This window comes from Diceros bicornis, chromosome 10, assembly GCF_020826845.1.
Source record: "Diceros bicornis minor isolate mBicDic1 chromosome 10, mDicBic1.mat.cur, whole genome shotgun sequence".
NCBI classification, from domain to species: domain Eukaryota; kingdom Metazoa; phylum Chordata; class Mammalia; order Perissodactyla; family Rhinocerotidae; genus Diceros; species Diceros bicornis.
Genome location: NC_080749.1, coordinates 62,427,003 through 62,454,052, shown reverse-complemented (window position 1 = coordinate 62,454,052; position 27,050 = coordinate 62,427,003). Strand labels below are relative to the sequence as shown.

Here is a 27,050-nt window from a genome sequence, read left to right as displayed (position 1 = left end):
ATGTTTTACAGAAGAACGGAGAGCTTTTATGAATCTGACAAGTCTGTTAATGGAGGTGAGTTAGAGAGCTCTCACTGTAAACTATGATATTTGAGCCATAAAGCAACTTTATGAACTTGAGGTTAAATGACCTGACCCAAACCTTCCAGCTAATTAGTCACACTTAGGACATGAAATCAGGTCTTCTAACTTCATTTGTAGGGCTCTTTCCACTATAATATTTGTATCTATCAGGGTTCAGTCAAGAAAATAGAAACCATTTTAGATCTTTCAAACAGAAAAAATTTATGAGAGGGAATTTGTTATGTTAGTCGTGGAAGAAACAAGACAGTGAGCAGGGAAGAGTGAAACAACCCAGAGGACAGCAGCCGCAGAGGAGGTACTCCCACTCTTGGGGCTCGCTGTGCTCCTGGAGCCTGGGTGGTGAGGGCGAGGGCCAGGGCAGGGGCTGCTTGGCAGGAGCTGGGACCACAGAGGGTGGGGTTGTCTAGTGGGAGCTGGAGCCATGGAAAATGTGCAGCCATTATCAGAGAAGCCAACCACGGCAGAGAGAGACAGGGAGAAATAGCTGCCCTCTTTCTCCATTCTGTCCTTCACTCTTCTACCTGTGCCTCTTCTCCCTTTTCCAATTCTTACTTTTTGGAAATAGATATGGAGTAATCCTGATAGTATTACTTAGGGAAATATATAGCTATGGACTAAGAAAAAACATGATGTGTCTAATAACTTGGCTCTAAAGGGGCATATTTAAATGGTAAAAAGAAGAAAACTCCTTGTAATAGGCACTTAATTATTATAAAAATAATAAGTATTACATTATTCACAATAGTGGATATTGATGGATGAATGGATAAAGAAAATGTGATACACACACACACACACACACACACAAAATGGAATATTATTCAGCCATAAAAAAAGAAAATTCTGCCATTTGCTACAACATGGATGGACCATGTTGTGAAACATGCTAAGTGAAATAAGTCAGACAAAGAAAGACAAATATTCTATGATTTCACTTATATGTGGAATCAAAAAAAAGCTGAACTCAGAAACAGACAGTAGAAGGGTAGTTGCCAGGAGCAGGGGGTTAGGGGAAATGGGGAGATGTGGGTCAAAGGGTACGAACTTCCAGTTGTAAGATAAATAAGTTCTGGGAAAACAATATTACACAAATAGTAAATGATAAAATTAGACATGGCTATTGTACCACGTATTCCTTTTCATCCTCATCATGTCTTTTACTGAATTCCACCTCTTTGTTTTTTTCCCATCACAGGAAAATGAGAGAAACAAAACGAGAAGAACCAGAAAGAGGACAAGGGAATGGGAAGGCAAGAGGAATCATCAGAGAGAGAAATGTGGAGAGAATCAGGAAGGCACAGGCAACACAGGCAGAAAAGCAAGGCTAGTAACTGCAATTATAAGTTAAAATGTTGAAACAATACTATGCATACAGCATTTTAACAGACATTCTCCCCACTTAAATGAGAGGAAGAGGAGGGATTGGGAGGTGAGTGGGAAAGAATATATCAAAGAAATCCTCCCCCTACTGCCTCATTTTTCCATAGGCTGAATTTGATTTTCTGCCACCAGAGCAGATGCCACAGATGTTTAATCCTCTGAGCTGGTGGTATGTCCCCAATCTCATGTTTTTATAAACATTTTACACAATTTTTTTTCTTATGACTTAAACCATAAGTGTGGACAGCAGAAGGAAGGATAAACAGGAAAAAGAAGCATTTATCTTCCTATAAAAGAAAAAATGCTTAAAACTTGACCATAAACGGGGGAGAGAAACCTGAAAACCATATTGTGCTTCAATTCTTTTATTTACTAGTACCTGTCAGGGCTCGTCTAGCTGCTACTCTGAGCAATTCACTCTGCTTTAATTTTGTCATTATCTGTTCATCACTAGCCCTGGTCTCTAATTATGGTCAGGTAACTGTTTGTCACCTCTTATCTCCATTTGGAAAAGTTTATAAGTTGATAGTCCTGTAGCTTAAAACAGGCCACTGATTTTTAGTAAGGTTAAGTTCTTTTTATTTTCTGCCTTTCATGGTTAAGAGATGTTTATTGAGGAACACATAGACTGCCATTTAAGTAATTTATACCAAAGGCACCCAATATCATGACAGAATTCAGGATGTGGTGGGAGACTGGCAGGTGGAGAAGGAGAGACAGAGAGGAATAGTTGGCAGGTCCCATGTGTATCATCTTCTCAGTTTAGAAGCCCATATGGTGCTTCATAATGCTCTGCTCAATTGCCATATAGTTTTAGTCTACATCCTATTAAAAATAAACTCTATTAAGAGCATTTCAGATAAATTATAAATCTCATATTATAATTCACAAGAATTTTTCAGGAGGAGCGTTTTGAGTTTAATATAGACTGACCTTGAAATAAATTGAGACATCTACTTTTTTTTAATTAAAAAAATCCTTATTTCTGAAAGATGTTTTCCCTATCTAAAAATTATAGATTATGTCTTTGATTAGAATAAGGTTAAAGTACAATTTTTAAATTTTTTAAATAAATTTTTAAAGTGCAAAACAAAACAAAATATAACAAATAACATCCCCCTCAAAAATAAAAAATAAAGCCACTCCATTGTCCATAACGGAGGCATGCCATCTTCCTTTTGTGGCTTGATGTATAAAAGTGTGAGTTCTAATTTTAAACCCTGGGGATGAACTACCCAAAAGAAATCACATTCCTTGACCTTCAGAATCTTTTAATCTGGTTTATCTGATGAGTTATAGCTACAAGAGCAGTAGTGGCTCACAACAATGGTGAGTGATATACTAGGGACTAATCTTACAGTTAGTAGAGTAGTGTGCTACTTGGAGTTAATCATACCAATCTGTACATTCTCTTTAGTTTTCAGGATAATTTTTGGAAAACATAAATAAATATAATTAAAAGGACTAGATTTTATTTTCTATAATGTTATTGATATTTTTTGTATCTGAGCTCTTTCCATTATCAACATTTTATATACAGTTCAGTTACAAAGCACGACTTAGGTGGTCTTCAATATTCACACTGACTGTGTCAATGTAAGAGAGCCACCCTATCCTCTGATGGCTATCCTCCTTACTGCCCACTGCTTCCTGGATTTGTAACTTAAGGGAAATGGAGCAGCTGCCTTGAACAGACTCAGAGCACATTCACAAAAACACAGACTTTTACAAAAGCCAAAGGAAAAGGGAGATATGGAAGCAATGCACATCAATGATAATTCTTACAAATGTCCTCCCCCTCTGATTTCCTTTATCATAGCTCTGTAAGTGCTGGCTTTTGGATTTGGAGACATATGCTTATTTTCATTAACATGATTTCCCCCTAAAAGATAAATATATGAGTTTGGCAAAGAATTCAAAACAAATGTGAAAAATGAGAAACATCCAAGTTATTATCTTGACAATTGGCTTTTATACACTAGTTGGACATCTTCAAGAACCAAAGATTTATCATCCATTGACGTAAGTCCACGGTGTAGAAATTCTAAAGATATGCCATGGAACCAAGAGATTTCTATTCCCAAAATAGGCATTGTTATTTTATTGCCTAATAGAATAATAAAAAATTCTCTAAAGGATAAAAATGAGATTCCTAAGAATCTTAAATACTAAAAAATACAAATAATAAAGTAATCATCAAGACAACACTGAGAATATATCAGATATCACATGTAATTTAATTCATTCTGTTTGAGCAAAATGAGAGAATGAGACTCTTTGGCAAACCAAATATTCTAGTTAACAGATAGTAACAATGTGTACATTATTTTATCAGTCTTTTAATGAAATCTTGTTATAAGTAAACAAGTTATGAAATTTGAAAAAATTGGCAAACAATAAATACAGTTAAATATTTAGTTTTTCTTTCGTGATTCCAAAGTTATGTCAGGGTTATTATTTGGACCATAAGTTAGTTCCATCCAGCAAATAACTAGCATGGTCTTCAGTAAACATTTATTGAAGAATAAATATGTGGAAGTAGATGCTAATATGATTCTGGTTGAGAGAATGGATGGCCAACATATTGCATAGTATATGTAGCATTTACATTGCCCTTAACAAAAAAGTTTAATTCGTACAGAATGTTAGATATTTTCATACATTTCCAGCGATTTTTTTTGACCCAAAATTTACCTGGTAAATCTACTTGATAGCAGTTCAGAAAAATTTGACATTTTCTCTAGTGTTTAAAAGAAATTTGGCCGTTAAGGCACATACATAGATAGATCTGTCAAATAAAGGATCAAAATGCATCTATTTTTTGTTAAATTGAGCATAGTTTTTTAAAAAATCACAAACTATGTTAACATATTTTGAAATATTTAAAGTTGAGGTTTTAACTTAAAATACACATTTTTCCTAAAATTGCATAGGTTTAGATATTATAAAATGCTACACTAATTTGAAAAGGCAATGCTTGCTTTTAAAATAATCTAATAAAAGCAATGTTTCTTATAATTACATAAAATTATTAAACTAGGTTAATTAGGATATTTTCAATGAATGTTTCTAAATGTCTGACATAAAACTCTCAAATTAACTTTAATTTTGGTGCTTTGGACTTGGAATTGATAGGTTTATTAGTTGCAAAAGGAATTTTAAAATCCAGGCATAGACTTAAGCTAGTCATTTCCTGCTCTAGTCACATAAAGCTTCATTTACAATAGTTAATTTGGGATTTTTAAACTTAATTAATATTTCCTTTTCTAACATGTGAAGGTAATTAAGTCAGAAGCAGATCTGCCTATAAATATTCATGACTACATAATAAAACACTTTCAAATTTTCTTCGATGTTCATTGTATTAATACTCAATTATCAGTTAAATTAATTAAATATGAACAAATATAGACCTAATGGTAAGCCTGGAATGGTTTTAATAGTAATTCAGTTGTGTAATAGTTTTTCATAAGCATTATTAGAGGTTGAGCCTTACAAGAACAGTCAAGGATGGTAGGGCGGCTTTTCTTGTATCTCGTCAATATTTTAATGATAGCTCCCATTTATCAAATCTTTCCTTCAACCAGGGACAATGGTCACTAAGTTACGTGCATTATCTCTCTGAAACTTCATGACAACCTAGTGAAGTAAGTTCTATGATTAGTGATACTTTGTGGCTGGAAATATTAAGTGGTTTCCCAAGGTCATTGAGTTGGTAAGTGGTGAGGCTGGAAATAGATCCAGGCTTATCTTTACCTTTTTTGTCTTCTTATTTGTAGACTAATAAACTGAAATGTAGAAAGCCTAAGTGTTTAGATCACCAGCAAGGAGTAGGGCTAGAGGCTGAACCTGCTTACTGTGACTCCAAATCCAGAGCTCATTCTATTCTACCACCATGCTGTGCTAGATTCTTGTGAAAGTCTTTTTAAATCTAACTTGTCCATGTAAATCATGTGAGGTTAGCAATGACTTTAAGTCCTTATTATATTTTGACCTGTATTTATCCTCTTAGATATAAATACATCTTATTTCTGTGATTTCTGATATTATAGTCAATCAGCCACCTTTTCTTTCCTTCTTCTTTCTTTTTTTCATTTAGATAATCCTGTAATTATATTAGGGGTTTTAGGCAATAGTAATGAGGAAGGCAGTTGGGTTTTCTTGCATTTAATGAGAATGAATATACAATTAAGTAATTAATATTCAGTATTTTATGGAGCTTATGGTGGGGGGAGGTCCTGTGCATATATATCAACATATTTACAGTACTACAAGTATGTAGTAATCTATTTTTTGTCGATGTGAATTAAGCATAACATAAATAAATATATAGGCACATTCATTGTATTTACTGAAACTACTTAAGTGGATGAAGAATCCTGTATTTTGACAAAATCTGTGTACATCTGAAAAAATGTAAAACTGTGCAAGTCAAGATCACATTTCATTATTTTTGAATATGAAGAATATGGCCTTACTTAAACCAAAAAAGTCTTTTTAAATTTTAAACATATAGAGAATTTGGTCATCTCAGACACTATTTGTTTTGAAGTATTTGTTATACATCAGTGTGGCCAATTTAATAACTTGTCAAGGTTTTGAAGTGGGAGAGAGTAGTCCCTTGCAAAATAATGACTTTCTGGCTTCTTTTAAGAAATGATTTGATGTCAGTAATTTAGGCCTTTGTGGAACTTTAGGTCAATGTCTTCCTTCTCCAAGAATTATTTGCATTTTAATATTTCTAAGTAATGCCGCAATAAAAAACTTTCTTGTCAACATAATTTTAGAGACGAGCTAGCACATGGGGGGACATATTTAGAGGGAGGAAAATGAGTTTTTGAATATAGCTGAGCATACCTTCTACTCTATATCTGCATAAAACTTACCAGGAAACCAATAAATCATTTAATAGGTGTTTTCACATGTGTTTATTAAAAAAGCATTTCATTGTCACTAAATGTCCATTGTACTGAAACTACAGTGAGGCTATTCATGCTCAACTATATGATGAACTTGTCTATATAAAACACAGTCTATATAAAATGTGTTCAATAGTGGAGTAACACAATGTTTTTATTTTTCCTAGCAAAATGAAGACTGTTAGTATGAGCCATGACGTGTATTAAGAAAAGTTATGGCTTTCTCTAGCTGAGAATAATGAATCAAATATTTTCATAGATAGCTTTAAGATGGAAATATTATTTGTTTTTATTTTATTGCTTTGAAAGCTGGCAGAATTATGCTGAAAAATGTTCCATTTGGGGTAGAAACTCTCAGAACTTTGGTACTTAACTCCTGGGCTGCCTCTGAAAGCTCATTGTTTGCTCTGAGAGCTCAAAACAAAACTAATGCAAGCCTACTGTTTGACCTAGCAGCTTAGGGGAGGACAGAGAAAATCTTAAAAGCTCCCAAGTATTTGTGATGGCTCTGCAGCCTCTTCTGCTTTTAATCTGTTATGGGATGTATTTTACAGAATTTAAGTTTGATTCAGATAATGCAGGAATTCACCATGAGTAAAATACACCACTTTTGTGGGACCTATCTCTATTTGGTGATCCTGCTAATGAAATCCTTTAAAGATGGTGTGGATGCTTTGGCCATTTCTAACACTGTAGATTGATTTTGACATGATGCTAGGTATAGGATTGGGGTAGAAATTGTTGGAGACATGAATGATGGGTCTAGCCATAACTCATTACTACTGCAGGTGCAAATCTTAGCTGCTATGATGTTGATGTTTGATTTTAGTGAATGACTACTTTTTACCACTTAAAACTAAAATGTAGTTTTACAAAATTCAACCCCACATGTAATTTATTCATCTAGCTTTAACAAGTTTTGTAGAGTACAGTAGAGGAGTACTAGACCTAAAATACTTCCAAAAATATTTAGATTTAAAAATCTCTATTCACATTTATTAAAGTTTTTCTCTTGTGAAGAGTCTATCTGTAAGATAACTATTAGATTAATTTTGGAATTAAAAGCAAAACAATTGGAATGAGCCAAATAATTGAAGATATTTTGCTTGTATTGTATGGAGCAAATAAGAATAGAGATGGAATTCAGTTAAAAATAAGTAAGAAAAATATTGGGGGAGGAATGACATCAGCATCATGGCAGAGTGAGCTTCCCCCATTGAACTTTCCCCCTCTAAGACACAACAAAAAGGACATTCATTTTCCAACAGAAGCTGTTCACACAACCCAGGGGACGTCTGAGGCACCCAGGCAGCCGTACACCCAAGGACTGAGGTGCTAGAATCTCCAGAGTAAGTGGAAGGAGGTAAGAGGAGCTCCCTTCCTTCCCCAAGGACTGCGACCCAGAGACTGAGACTATGCGGCTCTCAGAGGAGGGGGAGGGGTGGCTCGCTGTGTGAAAAATGGCAATCTCCAAGACCCCTCACAGCCTGAGGGGATCCCCCTATGGAGGGAGCGGAACTGTTGTGAGGGTAGTTTCAATAAACTAGCCTCTCAGGAGAGCAGAGAGCGACAGCGAGGTGAGAAATCTCTGAGATCTGGGAGGCGAAAGTAAGTGCCCCTCCCCCACCTGGCCTGCCCAACTGGCGCTTCAGCACAGCGGCGCTTCAGCTCAGCCCCGTCCCCAGAGGCAGTGGCCCCCAGGCACCGAGGCCCCACCAACAGGGGCAGCGTGACTGCACCCCACCCCCATATGCAGTGGCCCCCAGGTGTCTGGACCTGACCAGCAGTAGGGTGACCCTGCACCCCCGCACCAGAGGCAGTGGCAGCTCAGACCCCCCATGCCACAGCCCCAGCTGCTCCAGCTGGACCAAGCCATGACCCCAGCTTCTCCAGCTCCACTGTGCCACGGCCCCAGCTTCTTCGGCTGGACCGTGCCCCACCCCCAGCTCCTTTGGCTTGACCGTCCCCACCCCTGGCTCCAGTGGCTTTGGCTTGGCCTGTGCTCAGGCTCCAGCTGACTTGGCACCAGCAACTTCAGCCCACCATACTCCAGTTCCAGCTTCTTTGGCCCAGCTGTGCTCCAGCTCCTCCTTCTTTGGCCCAGCACACTCCAGTTCCAGCTTCTTCCATCCAGCGGTGCTCCAGCTCCTGCTTCTTTGGCCCAGCAGCACTTCAGCGGCAGTTGCTTCAACCCACCCTCACCTGAGCCCCAGCTGCTTTGGCCTAGCTGCGCTCCAGTCTCAGCTGTTCCCGCGCTCCCCCCGCAGCAGCCACCACTCAGCCACACCTCAGATCAGCCAGGGGCTGACAAGAGTGCCCGTGGATTGATGTGGGCCAGAATACACAGCCCTTGACCCCCACCCAGTGGCAGAAAGAGTAAACTGTAATCATATATTTTCGCTATGAGGAAAAGTAAGCCAACACCAACAGGTACCATGCAAAAATATATTAAATCTCTATACCAAAAGGAAAATGACAAGCACCCAGAAGTCAACCCAGAAAGCACAGAAATGTATAACCGTAATGACAGAGAATTCAAAATAGCCATCATAAAAAATCTTAATGAAATACAAGAAAACACAGACAGACAATGCAATGAAATCAGGATTTTTTCACAAAAGAGATTGAAACTACAAAAAAAAAAAAAACCAATCAGAAATCTTAGAGATGAAAAACACAATAGAGGAGATAAAGACAAATCTGGAAGCCTTAAGCATCAGAGCTGACAATATGGAGGAAAGAATTAGCAATATTGAGGACAGCAATGCAGAAATGCTCCAGATGGATGAGGAAAGAGAACTAAGACTAAAGAGAAACGAAGAAACTCTCCAAGAAATATCTGACTCAATTAGGAAACCCAACATAAGGATTATAGGTATTCCAGAGGGAGAAGAGAGGGAAAAAGGAGCAGAGAACTTGTTCAAAGAAATAATATCTGAGAACTTCCCAAACCTGGGGAAGGAGCTGGAAATACCAGTGAATAAAATCAATAGATCTCCTAAATACAGCAACACAAAAAGACCCTCTCCAAAACATATAGTAGTAAAGCTAACAAAAGTCAATGACAAAGAAAAAATATTAAGGGCAGCTAGGCAAAAAAAAAAATAACATACAATGGATTTCCTATCAGGCTCTTAGCCGATTTCTCGACAGAAACTTTACAAGCTAGGAGAGAGTGGAATGATATATTCAAAATTCTGAAGGACAAAAACTTTCAGCCAAGAACACTCTATCCAGCAAAAATATCTTTCCGATATGATGGAGAAATAATAACTATCCCAGATAAACAAAAGCTAAGGGAGTTCATTGCCACAAGACCCCCACTACAAGAAGTGCTCAAGAAGGCCCTCATCCCTGAGGAAAAAAGGGAAATGGGATTCAAAGTTTTGAACAAGGAGGAAAATAGGTCGACAGAACCAGAAAAATTACAGTCCTCTATCAAAATAGATTAGCAAACACTTAATTATAAAACCAAAGATCAAGGGAAGGTAAGCATAAATATAACCTCATCATGTTAAACACGAACTCACAACACAAGAAGGAATAAGATGTGACAACAGGCTCAGGAGTCAAGATGGCAGCCTAAGCAGACGTGGAACTCACCTCCTCCCATGGACACAGACAATTTACAACTACCTGTGGAAAAATTACCCCTGAGACAGAACTGAAAACTGGATAAGAGGAACTCCTGCAAAAATGGACAATCTTAACTGAGGTGGAAGAGGCAGAGACTCCCTTCTGGAGAGGAAAAATGCTGCTTTCACAAGCTGCCAGCTTCACGGCAGCCGGGAGCAGCTAACAGGTACGCAGCCTCCCTGGAGGCGCAGGGCCCTGGCCAGAGAGCGCCCCCGCTGTGGGCATTTTGTGGACCCAGCACAATCGAGACCAGCGGCATAATATCTGACTTTGCCTGCTACTAAAACATTGGGGAGTACCCCCAGAAAACCCACTTCACAAAGAAACTAAAATCGGCTGTTAAAGGGCCCGCGCGCAAACTCCTCCATTTCAGAAAGCATCCTAAAATCCCCAGAAAGAAAGGTGCACAGTGCTGTGGTGAAAAGAGACTCACCGAATAGGCCCTAAGTGCATCTCGGTGAGCGGTGAGAACACTCCAGGTACTGGGACATTGGTGGCGGCCATTGTTGAGGCCTGGTGTGGGCGGGCTGACACAGACGCCATTGGAGTTCTCCCTGAGGCCTGCTAGCCCAGGGTCTGCCCCACCTGCTAGAGCACCGATTTAATCCAGCTCAGCCAGGGCAGGCAGCCCACCCTAGAGACTGGCCCCACTCAACAACAAGCCCTCAGGCAACTTGTGGGCCTGCATAGATTGGTGACTGGATTCTCTGCAGCCTGGCAACTGAGCCGACTTTAGTGGGGCAGGGTGTGCACAAGGAGCGGGTGGAGAGTGTGGGGCGGTGGTGGAGTGTGTGGGGCTCCTGCCGTGGAGAGACTGGGTCCGCTTGGGGAGGTCGGGGTGCACACATGGGGCAGGACTGTGTTGACTGTGTGTGTGGACCTGTGGGCGGCAGGGCTTGTCAGCTGCAGAAGACTTGTGTTTCTCAAAGACCCACATAGGGGGTTTGCCCCACCTTCCAAAGCCTGAAACAATTGGGTGCTCCTGTGCCTGAGGCCAGCCCCACCCAGCTGCAATCTTCAGAGAGCTGACAAGAGACCTAATAGGCTACAGGCTTACAGCAATTGTAAGGCCCTGAGTCTAACAACCTGCCACACTGGGGGCCTACTCACTTAAAAGAAATACTGCAACACAAATGTGGTATTAGAACTTGCAGCCAACTGTGCTGGGGCTCCCCACACCTGATAAAGAGACTGAAGGGCCCACAACAACTACAAGCAGCTGAGCATTACAACAGCTGGCCAGGAGCATAACTCGGCCTCCCTGGGTGCCTACAGGGAGAGCAAACAGGCAACAACAGAAGGACACACGTAGCCCACATAGGGGTCACCCCTGGAACATTGAGAACTGAGGGAAGCACACTGGAAGCCTCCTAAGGCATCACTTACATAAGGTCACCAATCCAAGAACAGGAGACGTAGCTGACCTACCTAATACATGGGAAGCACAGGGAAAGAGGCAAAATGAGGAGGCAAAAGAATACATTCCAAGTAGGGAACAGGACAAAACCCCAGAAAAGGAACTAAGTGAAACAGAAATGAGCAACCTACCCGACAGAGAGTTCAAACTAAGAGTGTTAAGGATGCTCATTGATCTGGGGAGAAGAATAGATGAACTCAGTCAGAATGTCAACAAAGAAATGGAAGATATAAAAAAGAACCAATCAGAAATGAAGAATACAATACTGGAAATGAAAAATTGACTAGAGGGATTCAAAAGCAGAGTAGAGGATACAGAAGAACGGATCTGTGAGCTGGAAGAAAGACTAGAAGAAATTACCCAAGGTGAACAGCTAAAAGAGAAAAGAATTAAAAAGAGTGAGGACAGTCTAAGGGACATCTGGGACAACGTCAAGCACACTAACATCCATGTTATATGTGTCCCAGAAAGAGAAGAGCGAGACAAAGGGGCAGAGAATCTATTTCAAGAAATAATAGATGAAAACTTCCCTAACCTGAGGAAGGAAACAGACATCCAGGTACAGGAAGCACAGAGAGCCCCAAACAAGATAAACCCAAAGAGGCACACACCAAGACACATCATAATCAAAATGTCCAGAATTAAAGATAAAGAGAGAATCCTAAAAGCCGCAAGAGAATGTCAAGTTACATATAAAGGAAACCCCTTAAGGCTATCAGCTGACTTCTCTGCAGAAACCTTACAGGCTAGAAGAGAATGGCACGATATATTTAAAGTGCTAAAAGGAAAAAACTTACAGCCAAGAATACTCTACCCAGCAAGGTTATCATTCAAAATGGAAAGAGAAATCAAAATTTTCCCAGACAAGCAAAAATTAAAGGAGTTTGTCACCAAGAAACCAGTGCTACAAGAAATGTTAAAGGGACTGATTTAAGGGAAAAAGAGAAGACCACAAATAGGAAAAATTATCTATTTCCATGATAAGAGGGTAATGGATACAAATGCAAAAAAAGAGGTTAGATATGATATCAAAAACATAAAAGGAGGGAGGAGGGGAGTTAAAGAATACAGCTTTCAGACAGAGGTCAAACCAAAGTGACCATCAATTCTGTATAGAAGAAGAAAGGAACAGAGAAGGACTACTAAAACAGTGAGAAAAAAAAAAAGTTAAAAAATGGCAGTAAGTACATACTTATTTAAACGTCAATGGATTAAATACTCAAATTAAACGGCATAGGGTGGCTGACTGGATAAAAAAACAAGACCCATATATATGCTGCATACAAGAGACACACTTCAGACCTAAAGACACTCACAAACTGAAAGTGAAGGGATGGAAAAAGATACTCCACGCAAATGGCAATGAAAAGAAAGCTGGGGTAGCAGTACTCATATCAGACAAAATAGAGTTTAAAACAAAAACTGTAAAAAGAGACAAGGAAAGGCATTACATAATGATCAAGGGAACAATCCAACAAGAGGATATAACACTTGTAAATATCTACGCACCCAATGTAGGTGCACCTAAATATATAAGGCAATTATTAACAGACATAAAAACAGAAATAGACACTAACACAATAATAGTAGGGGACATTAACACGCCACTTACACCAACGGATAGGTCATCCAAAGAGATGATCAATAAGGAAACATTGGCCTTAAACAACACACTAGAACAGATGGACCTAGTAGATATATACAGAGCATTCCATCCAAAAACCGAAGAATACACGTTCTTTTCAAAGGTACATGGAACATTCTCCAGGATTGATCACATATTAGGCCACAAAACAAGTCTCCATAAATTTAAGAAGATTGAAATAATACCAAGCATCTTTTCTGACCACAACAGTATGAAACTAGAAATCAACTATAGGAAGAAAATCAGAAAAGCCACAAATACGTGGAGATTAAACAAAATGCTACTGAACAACGACTGGGTTAATGAAGAAATCAAAGAAGAAATAAAAAAATACCTGGAGACAAATGAAAATGAAAATACGACATGCCAGAATTTACGGGATACAGCAAAAGCGGTTCTAAGAGGGAAGTTTATAGCGATACAGGCCTATCTCAACAAACAAGAAAAATATCAAACAATCTAACAATGCACTGAAAGGAACTGGAACAAGAAGAACAAACAAAGCCCCAAATCGGTAGAAGAAGGGAAATACTAAAAATTAGAGCAGAAATAAATGAAATAGAGATGAATAAAAATAGAAAAAATTAATAAAACCAAGAGCTGGTTCTTTGAAAAGATCAACAAAATTGACAAACCTTTAGCTAGACTCACCAAGAAAAAAAGAGAAGGCACAAATAAGTAAAATCAGAAATGAAAGAGGAGAGGTTACAACAGATACCTCAGAAATACAAAAGATTATAAGAGAATACTATGAAAAGCTATATGCCAACCAATTCGACAATCTGGAAGAAATGGATAAATTCTTAGAATCATAGAACCTTCCAAAACTGGAACAAGAAGAAGTAGAGAATTTGAATAGACCAATCACCAGTAAGGAGATCGAAACAGTAATCACAAACCTCCCCAAAAATAAAAGTCCAGGACCAGACGGCTTCCCTGGTGAATTCTACCAAACATTCAAAGAAGACTTAATACCTATCCTTCTCCAACTCTTCCAAAAAATTGAGGAAGGGGGGAAGCTCCCTAACTCATTCTACGAAGCCGACATTACCCTGATACCAAAACCAGACAAGGACAACACAAAAAAAGAAAATTACAGGCCAATATCACTGATGAACCTCGATGCAAAAATCCTCAACAAAATACTAGCAAATCGCATACAACAATACGTTAAAAAGATTATACACCATGATCAAGTGGGATTTATTCCAGGGATGCAGGGATGGTTTAACATTCTCAAATCAATCAACGTAATACACCACACTAATAAAATGAAGAATAAAAATCACATGATCATCTCAATAGATGCAGAGAAAGCATTTGACAAGATATAGCATCCATTTATGATAAAAACTCTGAATAAAATGGGTATAGAAGGAAAGTACCTCAACATAATAAAGACCATATATGACAAACCCACAGCTAATATCATCCTCAATGGTGCAAAACTGAAAGCTATCCCTCTAAGAACAGGAACCAGACAAGGATGCCCACTGTCACCACTCGTATTTACTGGAAGTACTGGAAGTCCTAGCCAGAGCAATCAGGCAAGAGAAAGAAATAAAAGGAATCCAAATTGGAAAGGAAGAAGTGAAACTGTCACTATTTGCAGACGACATGATTTTATATATAGAACACCCTAAAGAATCCACCAGAAAACTTTTAGAAGTAATAAACGAATATGGTAAAGTTGCAGGATACAAAATCAACATACAAAAATCAGTTGCATTTCTCTACACTAACAACGAAGTAGCAGAAAGAGAAATTAAGAATACCATCCCATTTACAATTGCAACAAAAAGATTAAAATACCTAGGAATAAACTTAACTAAAGAGGTAAAAGATCTGTACACCGAAAACTATAAAACATTGCTGAAAGAAATTGAAGAAGACACAAAGAAATGGAAAGATATTCCGTGCTCTTGGATTGGAAGAATTAACATAGTTAAGATGTCCATATTTCCTAAAGCCATCTATAGATTCAATGCAATCCCTATCAAAGTTCCAACAACATTTTTCACAGAAATAGAACAAAGAATCCTAAAATTTATATGGAACAACAAAAGACCCCGAATAGATAAAGGAATCCTGAGAAAAAAGAACAAAGCTGGAGGTATCACACTCCCTGATTTCAAAATATACTACAAAGCTATAGTAACCAAAACAGCATGGTACTGGCACAAAAACAGACACACAGATCAATGGAATAGAATCGAAATCCCAGAAATCAACCCACACATCTATGAACAGCTGATCTTTGACAAAGGAGCCAAGAACATACAATGGGGAAAAGAAAGTCTCTTCAACAAATGGTGTTGGGAAAACTGGATAGCCACATGCAAAAAAATGAAAGTGGACCCTTACCTTACACCAAACACAAAAATTAACTCCAAATGGATTTAAGACTTGAATGTAAGACCTGAAACTGTGAAACTTCTAGAAGAAAACATAGGCAGTACCCTCTTTGATATTGGTCTTAGCAACATCTTTTCAAACACCATGTCTGACCGGGCAAGAGAAACAATAGAAAAAATAAACAAATGGGACTACATCAAACTAAAAAGCTTCTGCACAGCAAAGGAAACCATCAACAAAATGAAAAGACAACCTAACAATTGGGAGAAGATATTTGCAAACTATACTTCTGATAAGGGCTTAATCTCCAAAATATATAAAGAACTCAGGCATGTCAACAACAAAAAAACTAATAACCCAATTAAAAAATGGGCAAAAGCCCTGAACAGACATTTCTCCAAAGAAGATATACAGATGGCCAACAGACACATGAAAAGATGTTCAAAATCACTAACTATCAGGGAAATGCAAATCAAAACTACAATGAGATATCACCTCAAGTCCGTCAGAATGGCTATAATTAACAAGACAGGAAACAACATGTGTTGGAGAGGATGTGGAGAGAAGGGAACTCTCATACACTGCTGGTGGGAGTGCAAACTGGTGCAGCCACTATGGAAAACAGTATGGAGATTCCTCAAAAAATCACGGATAGGACTACCATATGATGCAGCTATTCCACTGTTGGGTATTTATCCAAAGAACTTGAAAACACCAATTTGTAAAGGTACATGCACCCCTGTGTTCATTGCAGCGTTATTCACAATAGCCAAGACTTGGAAGCAACCTAAGTGCCCATCAAGGGACGAATGGATAAAGAAGATGTGGTATATATACACAATGGAATACTACTCAGCCATAAGAAATGATGAAATCCAGCCATTTGTGACAACACGGATGGACACTGAGGGTATAATGCAAAGTGAAATAAGTCAGAGGGAGAAGGTCAAATACCATATGATTTCCTTCATTAAGTAGTAGATAATAACAACAATAAACAAACACATAGGGACAGAGATTGGACTGGTGATTACCAGAGGGGAAGGGAGGAGGGAGGAGGGTGAAAGGGATAATTCGGTACATGTGTGTGGTGATGGGTTGTAATTAGTATTTTGGTGGTGAACATGATGTAATCTATGCAGAAATAGAAGTACAATGATGTACACCTGAAATTTTTACAATGTTATAAACCAATGTTACTGCAATAAACAAAAAATTTAAAAAAAAATAAGATGTGACAACAATAACTTAGAAGGGGACGAGGAAAGAGATCGAATTGACTTAGTCTAAGGGAATAAGAGGCCATCAAAAAATGGACTATCACATCCACAAGATTTTTTATACAAACATCATGGTAACCACTAAGCAAATAAGCAGAACAGAATCACACATGATAAAAAAGGATAAAACTAAGAGAACCCCCATACAGAACTACCAAACTAAATTGGTAGCCTGAGACACATGGGATAAGAAACAAAAGAAATGCAAAAGGACTGGATAAAGAGTGATAAAATAACAACAACAAGCCCCCATATATAAATAATTACCCTAAATGTAAATGGACTGAACTCTCCAATCAAAAGACACAGAGCAGTGTGATGGATTAAAAAACAAGGCCCAACAATATGACGCCTCCAGGAAACACATCTCAGCTGTAAAGACAAACACAGGCTCAGAGTGAAAGGATGGAAGACAATACTCCAAGCTAATGGCAAACAAAAGAAAGCAGGTGTTGCCATACTTATATCAGACAAAGTTGACTTCAAGATAAAACAGGTAATGAGAGACAAAGAGGGGCAATATATAATGATAAAAGGGACACTCCACCAAGAAGACGTATCACTTTTAAATGTATATGCACCCAATACAGGAGCACCAAGGTACATAAAGCAACTATTAACAAACCTAAAAGGAGATATTAACAACAACATAATAATAGTAGGGGATCTTAACACCTTTAACACTTTTATCAAGAGCTTAACACTCTTATCAATGGACAGATCATCCAGACAGAAAATAAATAAGGAAATAATGGACCTAAATGAAAAACTAGATGAGATGGACTTAATAGACATATACATAGCACTCCATCCAAACACAGCAGATTACACATTCTTCTCAAGCGCACATGGAACATTCTCAAGAATAGACCATATGTTGGTAAACAAGGCATACTTCTATAAATTTAAGAAGATTGAAATCATAACAAGCATCTTTACAGACCATAATGCCATGAAGTTAGACATCAACTACAAGGAAAAAACTGGGAAAGTGACAAAGCTGTGGAGACTCAACAACATGCTCCTAAACAACCAATGGACCATTGATGAAATTAAAGGAGAAATCAAAGCATATCTGGAGACAAATGAAAATGAAAATGCACCGTACCAACTGATATGGGATGCAGCAAAAGCGGTCCTGAGAAGGAAACTCATAGCAATACAGGCCCACCTTAACAACCAAGAAAAAGCCTAAATAAGCAACCTAAAACTATGTCTAACAGAATTAGAAAAAGAGGAACAAACAAAGCTTAAAGTCAGCAGAAGTAGGGAAATAATAAAAATCAGAGCAGAAATAAATGAAATTGAAATTAAAAAAAAAAACAGTAGAAAGGATCAATGAAACAAAGAGCTGGTTCTTTGAGAAGATAAAATTGACAAACCTTTAGCCAGATTCACCAAGAAAAAAAAGAGAGAAGGCTCAAATAAATAAAATTAGAAAAGAAAAAGGAGAAATTACAACAGATACCACAGAAATACAAAAGATCATAAGAGAATACTATGATCTAAAAACTATATGCCAACAAATTGGACAAACTGGAAGAAATGGATAAATTCCTACACTCAAAACTGAATCAAGAAGAAATAGAGAACCTGAATAGACCAATCACAGGTAAAGAGACTGAAACAGCAATCAAAAACCTCCCCCAAAATAGAAGTCCAGGACCAGATGGCTTCTCTGGAGAGTTTTACCAAACATTCAAACAAGATGTAATACCTATCCTTCTCAAACTATTCCAAAAAATAGAGGAAGATGGAACCCTTCCCAACACATTCTATGAGGCCAACATCACCCTGATATCAAAGCCAGGCAAAGACAATATAAAGAAGGAAAATTACAGGCCAATATTGCTGATGAACACAGATGCAAAAATCCTCAACAAAATATTGGCAAACCAAATACAGCAATACATTAAAAAGATCATACACCATGATCAAGTGAGATTTATACCGGGGACACAGGGATGGTTCAACATCCACAAATCAATCAATGTGATACACCATATTAACAAAATGAGGAATAAAAACCATATGATCGTCTCAATAGATGCAGAGAAGGCTTTTGACAAGATCCAACATCCATTTATGATAAAAACTCTCAACAAAATGGGTATAGAAGGAAAGTACCTTAACATAATAAAGGCCATATAGGACAAACCCGTAGCCAATATCATACTCAATGGGGAAAAACTGAAAGCCATCCCCCTGAAAACAGGGACAAGACAAGGGTGCCCACTCTTGCCAATCTTATTCAACACAATACTGGAGGTTCTGGCCAGAGCAATTAGGCAAGAAAAAGGAATAAAAGGAATCCAAATAGGCAACAAAGAAGTGAAACTCTCACTATTTGCAGATGACATGATCTTATATATAGAAAACCCTAAAGAATCCATTGGAAAACTATTAGAAATAATCAACAACTACAGCCAAGTGGCAGGGTACAAAATCAACTTACAGAAATCAGTTGAATTTCTATATACCAACAACAAACTAACAGAAAGAGAACTCAAGAAGACAATCCCATTTACAACTGCAACAAAAAGAATAAAATATCTAGGAGTAAATTTAACCAAGGAAGTGAAAGACTTATACAATGAAAACTATAAGACAGTATTGAGTGAAATCAATGATGAGATAAAGAAATGGAAAAATATTCCATGCACTTGGATTGGAAGAACAAACATAGTTAAAATGTCCATACTACCTAAAGCAATCTGCAGATTCAATGTAATCCCCATCAGAATCCCAAGGACATTCTTCACAGAAATGGAACAAAGAATACTAACATTCATATGGGGCAACAAAAGACCCCATATAGCTAAAGCAATCCTGAAAAAGAAGAACAAGGCTGGAGGCATCACAATCCCTGACTTCAAAACATACTACAAAGCGATAGTAATTAAAACAGCATGGTACTGGTACAAAAACAGACACACAGATCAACAGAACAGAATTGAAAGTCCAGAAATAAAACCTCATATCTATGGGCAGCTATTCTTTGACAAAGGAGCTAAGTACATACAGTGGAGAAAGAAAAGTCTCTTCAACAAATGGTGCTGGGAAAACTGGACAGCCACTTGCAAAAGAATGAAAGTAGACCATCTTCTTTCACCACACACAAAAAATTAACTCAAAATGGATCAAAGACCTGAAGATGAGACCTGAAACTATAAAACTCCTGGAGGAAAATATAGGTAGTACACTACTCGTTATCAGCCATAGAGGGACTTTTTTGAATTCCATGTCTCCTCAGACAAGGGAAACAAAAGAAAAAAATAAGCAAGTGGGACTTCATCAGATTAAAGAGCTTCTACAAGGCAAATGAAACCAGGATCAAAACGAATAGGGAACCCACCAGCTGGGAAAAAATATTTGCAAACCATATATCTGACAAGGGATTAATCTCCACAATGTATAAAGAACTCACACAACTGAATAACAAAAAAACAAACAACCCAATCAAAAAATGGGCAGAGGAAATGAACAGACACTTCTCCAAAGAAGATATACAGATGGCCAATAGGCACATGAAAAGATGCTCAACATCACTAGTCATCAGGGAAATGCAAATCAAAACCATACTAAGATATCACCTTACACCCGTTAGAATGGCTATAATCACCAAGACAAAAAGCAACAAATGCTGGAGAGGCTGTCGAGAAATGGGAACCCTAATCCACTGCTGGTGGGAATGCAAACTGGTGCGGCCTCTATGGAAAACAGTATGGAGATTCCTCAAAAAATTAAAAATAGAAATACCTTATGATCCGACTATCCCACTACTGGGTATCTACCCAACAAACCTGAAATCAACAATTCAAAGAGGCTTATGCACCCCTATGTTCATTGCAGCATTATTCACTATAGCCAAGACATGGAAGCAACACAAGTGTCCCTTGACTGATGATTGGATAAAAAAGATGTGGTATATATATACCATGGAATACTACTCAGCCATAAAAAAAGACAAAATCGTCCCATTTGCAACAACATGGCTGGACCTGGAGGGTATTATGTTAAGTGAAATAAGCCAGAAAGAAAAGACAAACAGCACATGATTTCACTCATATGTGGAAGATAAACCAACACACGGACAGATAGAATTGTTTGGTGGTTACCAGGGGCTAGGCAGGTGGGGGGTGGGCCCAAGGGGTGGAGGGATGCACTTTTATGGTGACTGATAAACAATAATGTACAACAAAAATTTCACAATAAAAAAAATATTGGGGAGGAAAAAAATAAAATCTAAAATTTTCCAAATTAGTGGTTCATGAAGAATCAACTACATGCCAATATTTTTTCATACATTGTATTTCTTACTCTTCACAATATCTATGGAAGATATGATTGTTCATGCATTTATTTAACAAATATTGGTGGAGCACTGACTTTATTCCAAGCACTGTTCTACGTGCTGTGGACACATCTGAAAGCAAAAGAGACATCGTCCCTGTTCTCATGGAGCTTACATTTGAGAAGGAGCAACACACCATAAACAGGTAAATACAGGGTGATATGATTGGAAGTGTCACCTAAAGTGGACTGGTATTTTTGTTTGGATAGACAGACCAAGAATCCTGGCAGCAACACACATTTAAAGATATGAGGAGACAAGCGCTGGTGGAGGGAACAGGAATCTCAAAGACTCTAAGTCAGGAAAGAGCTTTGTATGTTTAAGGAATAGAAAAACAGGCAATGTGGCTGCAGCAAAATCAGTGAGAGAATATCAGGGGAAGAAGTCATCCAGAAAATAAATGAAATAAATCAGAGCCCACTACTTTCTTGTTCAAAATCCTCCAAGAGCTTCCCATTACACATAAATAAAACCCCTCAACTTTTCAGGAGCCTCCAAGGTTCCACATGGATATGACTCCTGCCGTCCATACAACCACTAATCCTCTAGTTTACTTCCCATCAGCAACATACCTCCTTGCTGGTTGTCCAGTTGGCCAAGCATCCCCAGCCTCAGGATGCTTTTATTTGCTATCCCTTCTGCTTGGGATTTTCTTTCTAGGGATATATACACAGCTTCTTCATTTTTTTGTTCATTTCATTTTTATTCTCTGCTCAAATGCTACAACCTTGAGGAAGCCTTCCTTGAATATCAATGTAAAATCTAACCCCCTCCTATCCCTCTCTTTTCCTTTACCCTGCTTCTTCCAGTTCTATGATTGCATAAGAAATTACATCAAAACTCAGTTGCTTAAAACAACAATATTCATTTACTACCTCTCACAGTTTCTGTGGGTCAGGAATTTGAGGGTGGTTCAGCTGGGCAGTTCTGGCCTAGAGTCTCTTATGAAGTTGCAGTCAGACAATGGCTATGGCTGGGGTCATCTCTCAGCCTTCATTCACATGTCTGGCACCTGGTCTTGGAAGACTCAAAAAGCTGGAGACTGGAACAGCTGGAGCTCCTCACTCATCTTTCTCCTTCTCTATAGGGTCTCTCCAGCATGGTGGCTTCAGGGTAGTCTGAATTCTTACAGGGTGGCTCAAGGCTCCAAAGGCAAATGTCCTGTAAGCACGAGCCAGGCAGAAGCCATATCACCATATATGACCTAGCTTTGGGAAGTCAGGCAATGTCATTTCTGCTGCATTCTATTGGTTGGGGGCAGTCACAAATGTTTACCCAGCTTCAAGGGAGGAGTGGAGATGTAGGCCTTGCCTCTTGATGAAGAAGTGTCAATATGACATTGTAAGAAGAACATATGGGATAGGATATATATATATTCTCCAATGTTTGGAAAATAAAATCTGTCACATTGCTTTATGCTTTCTCCAAAGTAGTTTTCACTGTTTATTGCCTGTTTCCCTCACTAGAATATAAGCTCTATAAAGGCAGGACTCTTGACTGTCTTCTTTGCTGCTCGTCAATCTTCTTTACTACCCAAATCAATGAATAACATATATTAGGCACTCAACATTTTCTGTTATTGAATGAATGAATATTTCCTGAATCAATGATCTACGAAGCAGTGGAAGTATCATGAAAACTGGCGTTTTAGAGATGGAAACATTTTTCATAATATTCTGTAAACTGTCCCAGAAATGTAATAAGAGAATAGAATATACTAAAATTATCCTAAAAGTGAGTTGGTTTTCATGATTTGTGTCTAAATAGGAAAAGAAAAAATACTTCTTTTATAATAGTTGGAAAAATTATAATTTTATGACATTATAATTACTAAATTTTCAGTTGATACAAATGACAACAGTATGAGGAGTGTAAGTTTAGGTTGTAATCTGCTCACATGCACAGATTATAACATCGTGAATATTACATTAATCTTTCAGTCACAGCTATACAAATGTCACCATTGAGCTCATACCAACATCAATGAAGACAAGCAGAGCCCTTCACTCTCTATTTTTGACTGTTGACTTTACCATTTTCAATGGGCCTAAATTTCTGCTTTTTTAAGTAGACTGTTGACATCCAGAAGGAAAGTGTTTCTTGGATCTTTACTGAAAAGACTGTAATTTTATGAAGCCAAGAAATCATCATTTGAAACTCATTCTCCATAATGCTCAGTGTAGTGGTCTGTGACCCAAACATGAGAATGTGCCTTAAGGTTACCTTCTTAATAATTAAGCCTCAAGGACATGAGAATCACTATACCAACAGGAAAAATGGGTGATTTTTTTCATTCAAATTGAAAACAACAGTTTCAAAACAAACGGAAAAGACCAGTTGAGAAATTAACTACATACCACCAGCTAATGTATGGGCATTTAAAAGGTTGCACAAGAGAAGGCAAAAGATCATTTTTTATAGCTAACAGGATTACCTAACACTTCAGTATAATTAACTAAAAAAATCAGAACTAATATAAAATTCAAGTTATGTAGACAATATATTATAAAATATCAATAGTTTTCTTACAAACAGCAATGATTAGACGACATAAAGAGAAAATAAGAAAGCATAATAGCAGCAAAATATAAAACACTTAGGACTGGAGACAAGATACGCAGGAATAAACTGCCACACAAGGCAGTAAAGCATTTAAGAAGCAAAGCGACGAATTGTCGGTGGTGACCAAAGTATAGAAAACTGCGAGTTCCTGTTTTCACCACCAGAATTTACTATAAGATCATCTGTTCTTCGTCTGTCGCAGAAAGAAAATGTGCCACCCAAGAACGTAGCCAAAGCTATGAAGGTGACTCTTCAGTCACCTCTGCGGGATCCACAGACGCTCAGGATTTTAAGTCCTAGAGTGAAGAGCAAACTTGAGGCTTGTTTTGCTACGGACACCGCTGGGTTAGAAAACTTTCTTCAAATCTGGACCCAGACAGAGAACCAACAGTTCACCAAGGAAGTGGACACCAAAATGACCGATGGAATTCTCTAGAAACCAGCAGCGGCCGATGCCGAGCCCCCTCCAGGGGATGACGTGAATTTTGACGATCGGCGTTCCAGCCGCCTGGCCCGCTCCTCCGGCTGCCTGGATGCCTCAAGCTCTCCCCAGTCGCGGGAAGTCTTGACACCAAATGGCATCTCCAGGCGAATGTCTGGCAGCCCTGAGCAGGGCTGGGAGGAACACGTGAGTTCTTACTCCCTAGATAAAAGCATTCCGTGCACCTCCGAAATCCTAGAAGACCCGCCTGGGGTGGCTGGCGCCCAAGCCAGAAGGGAGGATCCCATTGAGCCGCAGGGGGGAGGAGCACGCGGAGGGCACGTGGGGCGGCTGGGTCCCTCCCCCTCCGCAGGCTTCCGGCCCCGGGAACCCCGCCCCGCCGCTCCGAAGGCTGGAGGGCCGCGTTGCCAAGTCCTCACAGGCAAGAGGCCTAGGGCCAAATGGCCGAGTCTCGGAGGACTGGGCCACTAAGGCTCGAATGTGACTTCTTTGACGATGCCGCCGCAAAAGGCCGTCCCCACCAGGGAAACTGGGAAAGAGACGCTGCCTCACATCTCCCGCGAAGAGACGGGAGCAGGAAAAGGCCCCCGAGGAGGCGGAAGAGCGCCCCATTCCCCCTCCCCGGGCCTCACAACCTGGACTGGGACCAGCCGGACGGCGCAAACTGGAACCCGTTCGGAGGCGGAGGAGAGGCCCGGTTCCAGGATCCCTGCACAGAGGCCTCCGGCCTGTGGCCGAGGCGCTGGGCGGGGGACCCGCGGGGCTGCGGAGGACTCCTCCGAGCCAGCGTGTACCTCAGCCTCACAGGTGACACGCCTGTGGTGCGGCCCGTGGCGGGGCTGCGGGAGCGGCGGGCGAGGAGGGAACCGCGAAGGCTTCGGGCGCGCGGGTTCCCAGCAGCGGCCCGGCCTCGCCTGCCGCCCCAGTGCTTCCCCTCCCCCTCCCTCCCTCAGCGGGGCCCAGAGCCGCCCGAAGGACGAGCTTCTAGGCCCCGGGGTGAGGAGGAGAACCTGAGCAGTTCGGAGACCTGGTTTACGGAATCGCCTTGAGGAAACAGCCTTCACACTCAGGTCCGAGGCGCTCCTGAAAGACCGCCCGCGGAGACCGGCGCCTCGCGCGTCCTCCGGCTGCCCGCCTGAGGCGAAGCTGGGGCAACTTCGTTTCTTCTGAGCTCTGGGTGTTCCTGTGCCACGTGCATCCGCGTGTGTCATCGGGCCGGGGGTCCATGCTGCCGGTGGGGCCCATCCTAGACGTGCTGCATTACGGCCAGAAGGACCTGGACGCGGACGTGGAAGCGACGCAAAAGGAGAACCTGCTGCTGAAGAGCAGGTGTGGGGAGCTCCCCGTGAAGAACCTGGAGATGGGGAAGATCATGGACGAGTTTCAGGGGATCGTGGGCCAGGCGATGGAGGAGGCTCCGAAACAGAAGGAACTTGCCAAAGCAGAAATCCAGAAGGTTCTGAAAGAAAAAGACAAGCTTACTGCAGAACTGAAGTCCATGAAAAAATTTTTCTCTGACCTCCTCAAGCATTTTGAGAAACAGAAGGACGTGATTGGAAGGCTACTGCACCAATGAAGAATCGCTGAAGAAGTTTGTTGAGGATTACATAAGAATTGAAAAGGAAGGTCAAAGATACCAAGTGCCGAAGGCCAACGCAGAAGAGAAACTCAAGCTGGCAAACGAGATGGCCCAGGTCTTGAGCAAAGTCCAAGCAGAGGCCTTGGCCTTCCAGGTGAGCCTGAGGAAGGAGCAGATGTGTGTCCACTGGCTGGAGAAGATCGTCGAGCAGAAAACTGAAGAAACGGTGAGCTGACCAGAATAGGTGAGCTGACCAGAATCGGTGAGGACCACATTTCCAAGATGGAAAAGATTTGACATGGAAGTCTCTGACCAATGTCTGTCTCTCCCTCTTTCTGTCTGTATGACTGTCTGTTAGAAGGTTTCATGTTCTTTCTGCTCTCTTAACCTCAACTTGTTTTTAAACTAGATTGCTTAAAAAAAGAAGGCTAAGTAAAGTTTCCCTTTAGTTAAAAAGAAAAAAAAAGCAATTTTAGAGTCCAGGCTTTGGAATTACACACATCTAGGTTTAAATCCTGACTCGTCATGTACAGCTGGAGGGCTTAATCTCTCTGTGCTCAGTTTCCTTATCTATAAAATGGGTACAATAATTGAAATATTGATGTGAGATGGACAGACAATGTATGCCTGGAAAAAACACTTGAAAATAATACCCATTAAATGTAATTTAAAATGCACCAAAATCTTAGTAAAGCTGTGGGACTTACTGAAGAACAGACAAATGGAGCAATAAAATAGCACAGATGCATCAGAGACAAATACTAGTGTATATGAAAATATATTGTTTGATAAAAGGCCACAATACAAATCAATAAGGGCAGAAGAAAAATTTCAATAAATAGTTCTGGACTATGGGTGAAATCTTTGGAAAAAAGTAGCTAGAGGTGTACTTTTCATTTAAAAATAGATAAGTTCCATATAAATTAGAACATTAAATATAATGAAACTGTACATCAATTAGAATAAAATTGAAGTCAGCAAGTATAGGATATTGACTTGGGGAGAAACCTCAAAGGAGAAAGAGCAGTGGCAGAACTGCAGAGATGGACAGATGTAGCTACATAAAAGATTAGATCTAAATGACACCAAAAAATGTGATGAAAAGTAAATTACAAATGGTAAACAAGAAAAATATTTGCATCATATATGATAGGCCAAAGGTTAATATAAATACACAGAGAACATTTACAACAGTAAAAATTATAAACCCTCTAAGAGAAAAATGAATGGAAAGTGCAGGAAATAACTTATTAAAGTAGTACAAAGAGCCAAAAAAAGAAAATTAATACAAGAAATCTCTTTAATAATAAATTCAAATTAGAGACATTTTTGCTTGTCATATTGGTAAATAATTTGAAAGAAAAATATATAATATCCATTACTAGTGTGCCTTCGGA

The 27,050-nt window shown here is 39.5% G+C and overlaps 1 pseudogene; it reads left to right on the top strand.

Annotated features, from left to right (window-relative positions):
• Positions 1 to 25,950, top strand: LOC131410456 (transforming acidic coiled-coil-containing protein 3-like; annotated as a pseudogene).
• The last annotated feature ends 1,100 nt before the right edge of the window (positions 25,951 to 27,050 follow it).